The sequence below is a fragment of the Mirounga angustirostris genome, unplaced genomic scaffold, assembly GCF_029215605.1.
Source record: "Mirounga angustirostris isolate CCGP_5_RB_7025 unplaced genomic scaffold, mMirAng1.0.hap1 SCAF_3, whole genome shotgun sequence".
Taxonomy (NCBI): domain Eukaryota; kingdom Metazoa; phylum Chordata; class Mammalia; order Carnivora; family Phocidae; genus Mirounga; species Mirounga angustirostris.
Window position 1 is genome coordinate 113,131,353 of NW_026991711.1, and position 15,616 is coordinate 113,146,968.

At 36.1% G+C, this 15,616-nt stretch overlaps 1 long non-coding RNA gene across 1 annotated transcript in view; it reads right to left on the reverse strand.

The window, feature by feature from the left end:
• Window positions 1-497: 497 nt before the first annotated feature.
• LOC135363768 (uncharacterized) overlaps window positions 498-15,616 on the reverse strand; it is a 175,780-nt gene continuing 160,661 nt past the window's right edge. The window contains exon 3 of the long non-coding RNA XR_010409828.1: window positions 498-957. This is a non-coding gene — a long non-coding RNA (uncharacterized LOC135363768). The remainder of the gene's footprint in view (window positions 958-15,616) is intronic.

A 15,616-nucleotide genomic window follows, 5' to 3' on the forward strand; every position in this document is an offset into this window, starting at 1 on the left:
TTAAAACCTTTACCCCTGCTGTTTGAAAAATATTTCTCATTTTCGTCCCCTATGGAGTACAGAAATCCCTAAAGGCAAAGCCATTAGTGATTTCTCTGCCTTTCCCCAAACACGTATTATGATCACCAGTGCTGCTCCCCCTGCCTCATTGGCTTTTGGTAAAGTATGCAAATGAGATGTTCAAAATACACACTTTTTGCAACTGTGCAAGTTCATACTGATTTATAAAATGGGCAGGCTATTAAAGTGACTGAAAATGTCAGCAAGATTTATGCATGGGTGACAAATTGTATTGGAAATGTTCATTTTTAACATGCTGCCCTGGGTTTTTTTTGTTTTTTTTGTTTTTTTGAAACAACCTAGATATTCCCTGTGATACATTTGTTTTAAGGCCATTTTTTTCCTCCCCAAACATACTTTTGACAGTGACTTTTTGACTGGAAAAATAAACAATGCTACTTCACAATCATACAAATTGTATTTTATCACAGAAAGCAGTACTTGGAAGATATAATAAATTTCCTTTTGACACCCATTTTCCCTATGTACCATTAGTCCACTATGGTTAAATAGTTTCCTTTTATAACAGATAACTTGAGTTGCATGCATAAATATTTCATAACTAAGATATAAAATTATGTAACCACCAAAACAATTACCCAGTCACCTCTGAGGAAAATATTTTGTTTATATTAAAAATGCACAATGTAGGGAACAAAAGATAGGAGTGACAGCTGACATATATCTTCTGGAGTTTATGATCCCATCTTTGGAAAATCCCATGTTACAAATGGTTTAGGCGATATTCATATGACACTCCTCTGTTTGTGAATTTGCTCCAGAATGCTCCAGCTCTTGAGGTTCACACAGGCAACTGTAGCACTCTTACCAGTCCAAGTGTGGTCTTTGAACAGACGTCTTGATATTTTATATCTCTGGATGACAGCCATTCATTCACTGAAGGAAGCAAAAAAGGAATAGGAAAAATAATACTGGAGCCAATTTACACACGTCATTTAAGAAATTAACTAGACCATCCGGACAGACCACAAGACACGTACACACGGCAGAAATAACACAAGTATAAAATGTGGTGTATCACAGAGAAGAATGGATTATAGAAATCAAATGCAGTAAATGAAGAGGTGCCTATGATTAATTTTACAAAGAACATCTTATCAGCAGTATTATGTAGTCTCTCTAGGTGGAAAAGTTTCGTGTGAGAATTCTAATTCTACTTTTTATATTCAGATCAGTTTGCACCAATACTATCATTGCAACTGATTTTCCTAATTAATTCATTAAGTTGCATAACAATTGGTTTACAACTAACAACTCTTCTTGATGTTAAAATGGTGAAGATAAAATTGATTCAAAGCCCACTTCTGATCATTCATTCTTACATATTCGTATGTCCTGGTGTTTGATGAAGCCCTCCTTGTATGACTGCCAGCCTCTCTGCCCTGTTTTCACTTAAGTGTCATGTCTATGTTCTTGCTTATTAAAAAGGGCTAGTGTTATGCATTGTACTGAAAAAATCCAAACACTCTTAAAAGGAAAAAGAAGCAAGAAAAAAACATCTGCTTTTCATCAAGGGGTGCCATCTTATAGCTTATACGAAAATGGAAGTTTGAAGAGAAAGCAATAGGAGTTATGAATAAGCTAAGATTTCTATAGGTGAAGATGCAGCTAGAAAAGACTGGAGAAATTGTTTTATTTATTTTTTGCTGTTGTTTTTACCTAAAAACTTTAATTTATCACTTAAATAAAATAAATACCATGTGTGAGATATTCTTTGTTCACATTTTTGTTTAAAAGAAATATTTTATGTTGATTTTGAAATAACCTTGTAACAATATTTTCCTCTAGATTTTTAACTTTGCTTCTATAACTGTTGGGGCCATCAGTCTCCTCACAACAGTAAGGATTTGCCTTCAAGTTATCATCAAGAAGCACGCTTTCCTGACTGACAGTCATTCCCATAGAAACATCTTTACCCCAGAGGATACAAGTGGAAACATTCAAAGAAGAACAGAGCGCACATTTAAGAACATCTGGTACAACAGCAAGAAAATCTGTCTATGAGACAAGCAAAGTCCATCTCCTTTACTGGCCCCTGCATTGAGATGCATCAGAGGAGTAATTTACTACAAGTGGTTCAATCAGGAATTTAACTCATAAAGTCTAGGGTTAACTTAAAAGATAAAAAAAAAGAACACATATACTTGCTTATATAGGTAATATACATGTGTATGTAAATAGAATGACATAGATATAATGTTTAATAAAACATTATCTTGAAATCTCATTTGATTTTGTCATCATCCTTAAAGATTAAATAAAATTAAATTAAAACCCCATAATGCATGTTGAATATAAGTGGGGCCTTTACTTTGCATTCAGAGTCCAGAGTGCGACCCATTACACGATGGAACTTTACTGGCATTCAAATGGCTAAATACATCTTCTATACAATTGGAAATGTCACTACACAAATGCGTTGACTTTCCCCACCAGACAGCTCATGATTTATTTCCCTAGTAATAACTCCTTAGCAGCAGATCAAAAATAGACTGGGTTAGTTGAAGAAACATTAATTGAGCATCTAATAAATTCTAGATAATTGAGGTAAGCTGTGGGAGTACGATGATTGAAAAGGCATGTTTCCCACCTGTGAGGGGGTAAAGTATAATGACAATGGATAGAGGGACTAGGCTATCACTTAAGATAGAGTTCCACTGCCAATAGAGTCATTGTTTATTGGGGGTGGAAGGAATGGGGATGCTACCAAGAGTTAGAATTTTGGTGTTATCCTTTTCTCAATGAAGGGTAGTCTCTTGCATAAATTGATGAATCTCAAATGAGAAAATCTATTTTACTTAAACTATTCCTATGTTTCAAAATATATAAGCCTTATACAACCTATCTGCAAACAATACAAGCAAACTTTTAATTTCTCCAAAAATAATTCCTAGATAAACAGGCCTTTTAACTAAGTCCTCTCCCGCCCCACTTAGATCATTCTCATTTATCTTTTGAAATCTCAGCCTTGATGTTATTGGACAGTAAAAAGGCTGCAATGGGACCCCTGTCAAAAGACAATTTTCTTCCTTGAATGATAAGCAATGGAACATGTAAGAACAAAAAGCCAACTGATTAATGGCATGCAATTCATCTACAATTATCTTGCCCGTGTTACACAGTCATTGTATAGATTGGACTAGATCATTAAATTATGTGACAGCAATCAGCCATCTAACTTTAAAAGAGGTGGGAAGAGCCAATTTAAAAACTTAATATCTCAGGATGATACAGTAGCCTGAGAAAACCAGCCAATTTAGAGAAAATTACCATATGTACCAACCAGAATGATAGATGTGAGCCTTAGTTAAGCATTTGTCCCTGTGCTGATGATGTTTAGGATTCAGTAAAGAACTCTGTGCTCCTTCAATATGTGTTTAAATAGGGTGGTGATCCAGGACAGTAAACACTTAGAAAAGTGAAATATAGACTTTAGGAGGAAATACGTTTTCCTGGTAACATTCCACTCTCTGTAAATTAACTAGAAATTTGGAACCATGTTCTGAGATGTGAAGATCAAGGTTCTACTGTGTTCTTCTATGTTTAATACTTAGTTGTGCCTCATATGTATTGCATCTTTATTTGACATACTTATGTATTAGATATGAATTCTATAAAACCAGAGGCATGAGGTTCTCATTCAAAATGGGATTGAGGACTTTAAATAACAATGGAAAGGTCCAATGTGAATTACTCCCATAATTATAATGTAACTAGTATTGCAGTCAGAAGATATGAAAGTAGCCAAGTGAAATGTTAGGAAAGTAAAACATATGTATCCCTGTCTCATTCTTTTAGTTAAACATTATTGAAAGCATAATTTGTGCAAAGCGGTAGTAGGCACAAGGGACTCAAGGAAATTGGGACCTAATGGGGTGACAGAGTCTATAATTACATTTGACTTGGACGAATGCTATACTAAGGGGAAGAGCATACTGGGAGCAACATGATGGGAGAGAGCACACTACAGGGAAATCTAGCACAGGTCATCATCACAAAGAATGACATCATGACATCATTTCAGAGTTCAATGAAGCCAATTAGAGTTTTCCTAAATTAATAGAGGATAATTTTCAATGCATACTGTCTTAGTCAGCTCAGACTGGCATAACAACACTGGGTGGTTTAAAGAACAGAATTTATCTTTTACAGTTCTAGAGGCTGGGAAGTCCAACATCAAAGTGATAGCTCATTCGGGTCCCTGGTGAGGGCCCTCTTTCTGGCTTGCAAATGGCCAGCTTCTCACTGTGTCCTCATATACATCTTCTTATAAAGGGGCCCCACCCTCATGAACTGATCTAATTACCTCCCAAAGACCTCATCTCCATCATACTGGCAGTTAGGGCTTTGATACAGGAATTTCAGGTAGACACATTCAGTCCATAACACATACTTCATCTCACACAAACCTGTTGTGTTTTTGTTCAATACCTATGATAATTTCCTTATATGTAAAGTGACTACTTTTCCTTTGCTTCAAATATACACTTGATTCTATGTTGAATGCTTATCATCAAATCATGACACTGAACTAACTGATATCAGAGAAGTTTATGAGCAGTGTTCAGGGTTAGCAAGTATTTCATTTCCCATAACTGCACAACATAGCCAAGATCATCTGGATTGATGGACAATTTCTGCCTTCTCCTTGTGAAAATCAAGTTGATTATATGGCCCAATTGTGGATGTGGTGTTAGTGGGAACTGAGCAAATGTGACTTTTAATGTTATTATTTTATTTTGAATCACTTTGACACTGTGAAGGAATCATATACTGATTTTTTTTTTCTCCTTTATAATGAGAAGAAAATCTTCTTTATAGAACTTCTATCTTTTGAGCATAAGTAGTTGGTAACTACTTCAAAATCATGGCTGCTCTTTTTTTCTAAAACTCGAAGAACCCCAAATCCAGATGACAGATACATATGAACATAACCCTATAAATTTCAGGATGGTTCTTATTTGGTGCTGCATGGTAGGGACACTTGAGGTCACATATATTTCTTTTTGTTACTTTATTAAAGCCTGTCTATCTTTATGTAGATGCTCTCATGAAATAACCTTTTTAAATTAGTTAATTATTTATTTATTTTTAAAGATTTTACTTATTTGAGAGAGAGTGTGTGAGTGAACAGGGGGAGGAACAGAGGGAGAGGGATAAGCAGACTCTGCACTGAGCACCGAGACCAACACAGGGCTGGATCCCAGGCCCCTGAGATCATGACCTGAGCTGAAATCAAGAGTGGGACGCTTAACTGACTGAGCCACCCAGGTGCCCCTATTTTTTAATGTATTTATTTGAGACAGAGAGAGAGAGAGAGAGAGAGAGAGAGAGAGAGAAAGCATGTGGAGGGGAGGGAGAGGGACAAGCAGATTCTGTGCTGAGTCTGGAGCCAAGGATATAGGGCTGGATCCCACAAACCCAAGATCATGACCTGAGCCCAAACTAAGAGTCAGACACTTAGACTGGGCCACTGAGGCACCCCATAATGAAATAACTTTTAAATGATCCATGAGACTGTAAGCCTAACCTTCTTCCATTTATACCTATTGCTTTTTAATGAATTAAATCAGGTGAATTTTTAGCCTAATGATAACACTGATAATAACAGTAGTAACATTGTTCACAATGTATTGAAACTTTAAACTATGTGTCAACTATTCTTCTAAGTGCATCACATGTATCCTTTCCCTTAGTCCTAGCAATAATCTTATTTGTTCCACTGAGGCAGAAAGAGCTAAGCAATTTACCTGAGATCATAAAAGTACAAAGAGGAAAGGGTATGGATTGAACACAGGTAATCTGACACCATAGATAATTCCCAATAATCATTCCCACAGTAGTTGGTAACTGACTCAAAATCACAGTTGCTCATTCTTTCTTTTTTTAAGATTTTATTTATTTATTTGAGAGAGAGACAGAGATAGCAACAGAGATAGCGAGAGAGAGCATGAGCAAGAAGGGGAGGGAGAAGCAGGCTCCCCGCTGAGTGGGGAGCTCGATGCAGGGCTTGATCCCAGGACCCCAGGATCATATCCTGAGCCAAAGGCAGACACTTAACCGACTGAGCCACCCAGGCAACCACAGTTGCTCATTTTCTTAAAACTGAAAAGAATCAAGGCCTAGAAAACAGACCAAATAAATACAGTATGAAAATAACTTTATGATTCTCTGGATGATTCTCAAGACATCACACCAAGCCTAAAGCCTTTAGAGTTTTGGGAACCCTCTTTAAGAAAAAAGACACACAATTATGAATACATAAATATTTATTTAGAATGAAAAAGCACACCAAAATAACATTTTTTAAAAAAATGTTGAATATGGTAAATAACACAAAATCTTGAAAAATAATACTTCTACCAATTGACTTCTGGCCCATCTCTGTAATATATTTCCCCTACATTTTTGGTTGGTACTTTCTTTAATCATCTCTTTACAGAACTATAATTTCTTAATTATTCTAATTTCTATACAATGAAGAGAGAATTAAATTTTTCTTCTATGATATTTGACTTTTTTTTTTTAATTAGCAGTTTAGAAAAGTTACTTTCAGGATCACAACTCATTATTGGTAAGACCATGTGAACTTCTAGGGCTGTTGTCAAATTTGGGGAAATTTCTGTCAGATTTTTTTTTAATATGAGGTGTAGATTTGGGGGAAAAAAATGTCCATAGAATAGCTTCTGATTTTGGAGATTCTGAACTTTGTTTCTCTTCCACTACCTATATTCTTTCAGGGTCAGGTAAGCACAAGGCTTGATCATTTTGCAGTGTCACCTCTGAGTGTACACCCTTTAGGTTCTGAGGCAGGCAGAGTAGGCACAGTGGAAGAAGAGCATATCTGGTGGCATTTCTATACCAGGATAACTAGGAGAAACCAAACACAGAAGTGTATGATAGCAAGATTTAGCAAAACAAAATACAGAATGGCAAGATAACTTAAATTTCATATGAACAACAGATCATGTTTTTTGGACATACACTAAAAACTTAATCTGTTGTTATTCTAAAATTCAAATTTAACTAGTGTCCTGAATTTTATCTGGCAACCCTACAGAAACACGTCTTTGAAACACAAACATAACCCACTAAACCCCAATTAATGTATCTTCAACCAAACTTCCCCAGAGCAAGATCCCCAGATGGCCTACTTCACCACCACCGGATGAAAGGGAAGTACAATGGAGAGGACATCAGAGAAGGGATAGACAGCAATTTTAACAAATAAGAGTTAAAATACCTGGGCACCTGGGTGGCTCAGTTGGTTAAGCACTGCCTTCGGCTCAGGTCATGATCCTGGAATCCCTGGATCGAGTCCCGCATCGGGCTCCCTGCTCGGCAGGGAGTCTGCTTCTCCCTCTGACTCTCCCCCCCCTCTCATGTGCTCTCTCTCATTCTTTCTCTCTCAAATAAATAAATAAAATCTTAAAAAAAAAAGTTAAAATACCCTACTTTTGTAATGTTTTAACCATGTATGCAAATAAATGACCACACAGCATATTGTCCACACCACTATTAGTAACAGGGATCCCTGCAAGTGAAGAGCCCTAAACTCTGCCTTAATAGGATTTGAGGTTACACTGTCTCAGTTCACTGGATCTATTTAAAAACAACACTACTGGTCCAAGGCCAAGGGCTGTAGACTATGCCCCAAAACTTCCAAAAATTCTACCAACTCAGCCTGTAAATTCTGAATTCCTTACTCTCTGAACATTCATATATTCATATTGTAACACATTACTTCATGCTTATTTGTTTATAATTACAAGCCTGGTTATTTTCTCTTTCTCACCTAGGTTTCTCTATCTATCATCTATCTATCTATCTATCTATCTATCTATCTATCTATCTATCTATCATCTATCTATCCATCATGTTTTTCTCACAACTAGATTTTAAATTCCTCCAAAGCATTGTGAAGGTTTCCCTCCTGCCCTCATTTTATGTTTCCTATGGTTACTTGAATAAAAAACTTCAGTGGTAAGAAAGAAAAAAAAAAATTAGTACAAGAATATATTGTGCTGGGGCGCCTGGGTGGCTCAGTTGGTTAAGCGACTGCCTTCAGCTCAGGTCATGATCCTGGAATCCTGGGATTGAGTCCTGCATCAGACTCCCTGCTCAGCGTAGAGTCTGCTTCTCCCTCTGACCCTCCCCCCTCTCATGCTCTATCTGTCTCATTCTTTCTCTCTCAAATAAATAAATAAAATCTTTAAAAAAAAGAATATATTGGGCTGTTTTTGTATAATTAGAAAGTAGCATAATTTACAAGATATGGTTTCTTGTTTAGGCAACCTGCTGGATGTCTCTTCAGTGTGTCAGATAAGCCCACTGGCATGTGATCTTGGAGAAGAGGGAAATATAAAGAGAGAACTGAATAATTCTAGATCATCATAGGAGAAGAACATCTCTACAAGCATCTCAGGACAGAAAGGGAGTAAGGGTGAAGGAAGATGTACAGAAGAACTGAGTGAGAATGAAGAGCCAAGTTTTATGTAAAGAGGCCAGAGTTACAAAAAGAGATATAATCAGTGAGATGTTTTCCAAGATAGTAAACTGTAATATATTTCTAGGTATCACAATGAATAATATTGGATTTTAAGGATATTTTGTCACTTCACTAAGTTCTTATAACTCTTTCCTACTAAACATTCTTTAGTCAACATCAAGTGCACATGGTAAATTTGAGTTGGTGGTACTTTGGAAGAATTATTGAGCATGGGCAGTCTATTATAGGGAAAGGTGGATCATTAAAATAGGAAGAACTGGATTTAATTGTAAAGGTGCTACATCCTCTGAAGTAGACTAGATTTTGGACTAGCAAGGTGATTATAAGGCCCATAGTAATCCATAGGAAAACTGACTGAAACTGTATAGTATTTGAAATTCTGATCTAGAACCATAGTTTCTGCATATTTTTCAAATGGGCAAAATTTATCAAAACATGCTCACTGACATAGCAAATGTCCATTCTCTCTTCCACCTGCTGACCCTCTACCACACATTTAAAATTGTGTATCTTTTGTCTCTCTTACATCAGTTAGTTTGGTAAAGCAGGAAGAAAAAGGTCTTTGCTAGCTGTATACCACTTTAAGCAATGTCTACCTCACAGTGCATTCTATCCCCAACCCTGTTGAGCATCTCTTGTTTCTTCACTGCCCTTTATTTATAGAACTTTCAGCTACATGCCCAACACAGGTAAAATGTCAGGCAACGTAAACCATATTTCCCTGCAGCCCTTTGGCCATAACACTATAAAGAAAGCACCTTTAATTTATCATGTCCTCCTTGAGTGCCCACAGCTGTTTCACTTAGCAGAGCCCAGGATCCTTCTGTGGAGGGGTTGGAAAATGTGACAAGACTATAAAATGAAAGGGTTGCATCGGGCGATCGCTAAGAATCATTCCAGCTCTAGAATTCTGTGTTTCTGTGACTCCATCCTCCACAGATAAATGTTCACTGAGTGCAGAAGAAAATGGCCATGCTTTACTAGTATTCTCTATTAAGAGCAATACCATTTGGCAATTCGCATAATTAGTGGCAAGATATTTTCAACCTAAGCTCTGATATATGGTATGTTACAATATTCTAAAGCTGAAATTAATTAGTTTTTAAAAAGTGAATTGTGATATTTAGTATCTATACTCTTTCTTGAGAATTTTTAATTGATGAGGTAAGGGCTAGAATAAAGATGTGTGGAGGGGTTTCTTAAAGCATTTTGTGACACCTAGTGAAAAAGAACTTGAAAAGAATAAATATATTTCTAAGAGTAATTTTATATTTATTGCACTTAATTTAACAAATTATTGCAGGAAACACATAGACAGCATTTTCCCAGTAAAATTATTATACTTAAATGAACTTTTGACAATGTATTAATTACAAGGACATGACCACATTTATTCTGCTGATCCAGTAATTACACACATTAAAGAAATATTTATCCACAAACCATGCAGTGTACTTCAAAACAGCATTTATTGCCAAATTACATTTCCTGGATATCTGTGCCCTATTTCCAGTTACTAGCAGGTTTTTTTTTTTTAATTTTAAGAAGAGAGAAGTGAAGAGAAATTTGAAAAATACTGTATAAATAAATGATTACCAATGTGAAAAGATTAAAATGTAGATCTTTTTAATCATAGACCTCAGAAAAATAATTGTGATACACCTTAATTCACGTGTTTCAGATAGAAGGAGGATAACAACAATCATAATATTTCAAGTTCCTTCTTTTTTCCTTGCCTATCTTTAGTAATAAATAAAAACATAACACATTTTAAACAAAAATATGACTTCACACAAGATAATAGGAGGAAAATTAATATAGATGACATCTGTCTTAAAGATGCAATATATAATTTGAAGAAGAGCTTGAAAACTTTTATGAAATATTGGCAATTGTTTACAATACAATCAGAATCGTTCGGGCGCCTGGGTGGCTCAGTTGGTTAAGCCACTGCCTTCGGCTCAGGTCATGATCCTGGAGTCTCTGGATCGAGTCCCGCATCAGGCTCCCTGCTCAGCGGGGAGCCTGCTTCTCCCTCTGACCCTCCCCCCTCTCATGTGCTCTCTCTCATTCTCTCTCTCTCAAATAAATAAAATCTTTAAAAAAAAAAAAAAGAATCGTTCTACCTCTGTAGCAATCCAGATACAAACATGTTCACTTTCACTTTGTGTTCTTTTTTTTTTTAAACATAAATATCGGCTTTTTTTTTGACAGAGAGAGACACAGCGAGAGAGGGAACACAAGCAGGGGGAGTGGGAGAGGGAGAAGCAGGCTTCCCCGTGGAGCAGGGAGCCCGATGTGGGCCTCGATCCCAGGACCCTGAGATCATGACCTGAGCCGGAAGGCAGACACTTAACGACTGAGCCAAACAGGCGCCCCAAATATCGGCTTTTTATTAACAGGAAAGTCCATTTAGATACTCTGACCACACATTGATATAGTCTCTGTTCAGTTTAACTAATCTTTTTGAGTAATCATAATATTGCAGGTTCTATGCTAAATAACAAAGACACAAAGATTAATTAACAGGTTAAAAATTAAGAGGAAGCAGAATCAATACATTGCTAAGCATTTTCACTGTTTTTATCTTTCAAGTTTTTATTTAAATTATAGCTAGTTAATAAATAGTGTAATATTAGTTTCAGGAGTAGAATTCAGTTACATAGAACACCCATCACCCATTTAGTCCATCCCTCTGCCCACCTCCCCTTCATCAACCTTCAGTTTGTTCTCTATAGTTAAGGGTCTCTTATGGTTTGACTCCCTCTCTTTTTTCGCCCCCTTTTTCCCCTCCCCTATATTCATCTGTTTTGTTTCTAAAATTCCACATATGAGTGAAATCATATGGTATTTATCGTTCTTTGACTTATTTTCACTTAGCATAATACACTCTAGCTCCATCTAGCCCCCAAATAAATAAAGTAATTAATAATGAACATAAAGAAACTCAGTGATAATAATACAATAATATTAGAGGACTTTAACACCCCACTTACACCAATGGACAGATCATCTAAGCAGAAAATCAACAAGGAAACAATGGCTTTGAATGACACACTGGACCAGATGAACTTAACAGATATATTCAGAACATTTCATCCTAAAGCAGCAGAATACACATTCTTTTTGAGTGCACGAGGGAGATTCTCCAGAACAGATCACATTTTGGGTCACAAACTAGGCCTCAATAAATACAAAAAGACTGAGATCATACCATGCGTATTTTCCAACTACAATGCTATGAAACTTGAAGTCAACCACAAGAAAATCTTGGAAAAACCACAAACACATGGAGGTTAAAGAACATCCTACTAAAGAATGAATGGGTTAGGGTGCTTGGGTGGCTCAGATGGTTAAGCATCTGCCTCCAGCTCAGGTCATGATCCCAGGTCCCGGGATTGGGTCCTGCATCGGGCTCCCTGCTCCTTGGGAGCCTGCTTCTCCTTCTGCTTCTCTCTCTCTCTCTCTGTGTCTCATGAATAAATAAATAAAATCTTAAAAAAAAAAAAAAAAAGCAGGGTGCCTGGGTGGCTCAGTCGTTAAGCATCTGCCTTCGGCTCAGGTCATGATCTCAGGGTCCTGGGATTGAGCCCCACATTGGGCTCCCTGCTCCGCAGGAGGCCTGCTTCTCCCTCTCCCCTCCCCCTGCTTGTGTCTCTCACTGTCAAATAAATAAATAAAATCTTTAAAAAAAAAAAAGAATGAATGAGTTAACCAGGAAATTAAAGAAAAATTTTAAAAAACTATGTGGAAACAAACGAAAATGAAAACACAATGGTCCAAAACCTTTGGGATGCAGCAAAGGCAGTCCTAAGAGGGAAGTATATAGCAATACAGGCCTACCTCAAGAAGGAAGAAAAACCTCAAATATACATCCTAACCTTACACCTAAAGGAGGTAGAAAAAGAGCAGCAAATGAAGCCTAAAGCCAGCAGAAGAAGGGAAATACTAAAGATTAGAGCAGAAATAAATGATATAAAAACAAAAACAAAAAAAACAGTAGAACAGATCAATAAAATTAGGAGCTGGTTCTTTGAAAGAATTAATAAAATTGATACACCCATAACCAGACGTACAAAAAGAACAGAGAAAGGACCCAAATAAAATCATGAATGAGAGAGTAGAGATCACAACCAACACCACAGAAATACAAAAACAATTATAAGAGAATATTATGAAAAATTATATACCAACAAATTGGGCAATCTGGAAGAAATGGATAAATTCCTAAAAACATACAAACTACCTAAACTGAAATAAGAAAAAATAGAAAATTTGAACAGACTGATATCCAGCAAAGAAATTGAATCAGTAATAAACAGTCTCCCAACAAAAGTCCAGGGCCAGATGGCTTCCCAGGGGAATTCTACCAAACATTTAAAGAAGAATTAATACCGTTCTTCTCAAACTGTCCCAAAAAATAGAAATGGAAGGAAAGCCTCCAAACTCCTTCAGCATTACCTTGACTCCAAAAACCAGACAAAGACCCCACTAAATAGGAGAATTATAGGCCAATAACCCTGATAAACATGGATGCAAAAATTCCCAACAAAATACTAGCAATTCAAATCCAATGGTACATTAAAATAATTATTCACCACAATCAAGTGGGATTTATTCTTGTGCTGCAAGTGTGGTTCAATATTCACAAATCAATCAGTGTGATACACCACATTAATAAAAGAAAGGATAAGAACCATATGATCTTCTTGATAGATGCAGAAAAAGCTTTTGACAAAGTACTGCATACATTCTTGATAAAAACCTCAACAATGTAGGGATAGAGGGAATATACCTCAACATCATAAAGGCCATATATGAAACTCCCATAGCTAATATCATCCTCAATTGGAAAAACAAAACAAAACAAAACAAAACAAAACAGAGCTTTTTCTTTCCAGTCAGGAACAAGACAGAAAAAAAACAGCTTTTTCTTTACGGTCGGGAACAAGACAGTACAGTCTCTCACCTTTACTTTGGATGTTGGAAAGAGTAGTTGAAGGAAAGAAGGATGGATATTCCTTCCTTAAGATGCTATAGCTGGTGAGAGACATAATGCATTCTGAATTGAAGAACTAGCCCATTAAACTTAACCAAAGAGGCTGTTTTTCCCCCAGTGGCATATTTTATTATGTTTACCAAATAATGGAAACATATCTCTCTATAAAGGCATCTGGAGCTCTGATAGTACATTCATCCCCCCACCTTCTGTCTATAAAAGAGCAAGAGATTCCCAATTCTTTGAGTATCCTAAACATAGCACTGAAAGATTTTAAGACCTTGGGTATTTCACAGAAAATTGCAGAATCAACCTTAAATTTTCTATGAAAAGAAAACCCACAATCTTTTCTAGTTCCTCATTCCAGGTAAAAAAGGAGAAAATGTTACTAAAAATTTAACACTTAGTGTGTAAATTAATAATAATAAATAATAGTAGTAATTAAATTAGGAAAACTAGAATGGAAAACCTATTTTTTGAATGCCTTATTTGAGCTAACTTTTTTTTTTAAAGATTTTATTTATTTATTTATTAGAGAGCGAGTGAGAGAGAAACAGCATGAGAGGGGAGAGGGTCAGAGGGAGAAGCAGGCTCCCCCACTGAGCCGGGAGCCTGATGTGGGACTCGATCCCAGGACTCCGGGATCATGACCTGAGCCGAAAGCAGTCGCTTAACCAACTGAGCCACCCAGGCACCCGAGCTAACATTTTATATACGTTAAGTCATATTATACTCTTAACTTCTTTTTTAATGGAGTTAATAGAAAAATACATATCTAAATATGAAGATTACAACTATTATATGTCACAATCTGATTGAGTTTGAGGGGATCCTTAAAACATGAAAAATTGACAACACTTTTTTTTCACATTTAAAGTTTAAGAAATTAAAATACATCATGAAATTCATGTCTGTCCTTAATAGGACAGTATATCTACTGCTCCTAAATGCCTATATCAATTCCTAGAAGCAACTGGTACCACTTAGTACGGATGAAGTAGCAGAGAGCTCTTTCTCAAATACCTATAAGAGACAGGCATGTAGTATTTTAGGTGATGGGGGTCAACATTAGCAATTACTAACCTTTGCTAAGTGCATCAGACTCTTCAATGTAAGTAAACATAACACCTTATTTGTTTGTGGTGAGATCACATCAACACATGGCAGAAGATAAAGTACATATGAACGAGGTGGTTAAAAGGCCTATACACAGAGCATGGTATCTCAATTCTCGTTCTTTCTGCTGTGGGAACACAGGTAAAGTTGGGCTAGATGATCTCTAAATACTTTTTAGATTTCTAAATACTTGATACTTTTTAGCTCTAAATCCATTGGATATTTCATAAATTACAAAACACTGCTTAAATGTAAGCGTGAATATTTTTTAAAAGCTAACTTGTAGATGTAAGAAACAAGAATAGTGTATGCTTTAAGTTGTATAGACAATTCCTGCTATAAAATTTAAAGTATTACTCTTAACTAAAACTCAGAAGTGGGCTATTATAAAAGTATGTCTTAAAAATATTTGTAGGCATATATTATTTTCTTGCCTTGGAGAGAGAATAAAGTAGGGGAACAAAAGAGAAAAGTAAAAGGGCTATCATGTCCAGAACTCTTTCTATTAAGATTAGAATATCATTACCCTCCCCCCACCACACTCTGGCCCAGCCATGCCACCACAACCACCAAATCTAATTAGAATGCCGTCATTGTATTTCTGCCTGAGCTACTATATAATCTGTTTCTACTGCTGGCAGTGACTGAGAAATAATATGAATTAAAGCACATTAGATCAAATAGATAAATGTAGGTATGGCTGAAAAGGCAAATGAAAGATTGATATAAATTATATTCATTTATTTTTAAATGTTTCATTTTGATAACCTACTTTCTGCAAAATTATGTGTAGATGAACAGCCAGGGAAAAAGCAAGAGTTTAAAAGTTGTTTTATAGTCTATTTCTTCTTTACGTAACCAATATGCATTTATTACTCTTGAGTCACAACTACTAATATTTTTGGCTTCCA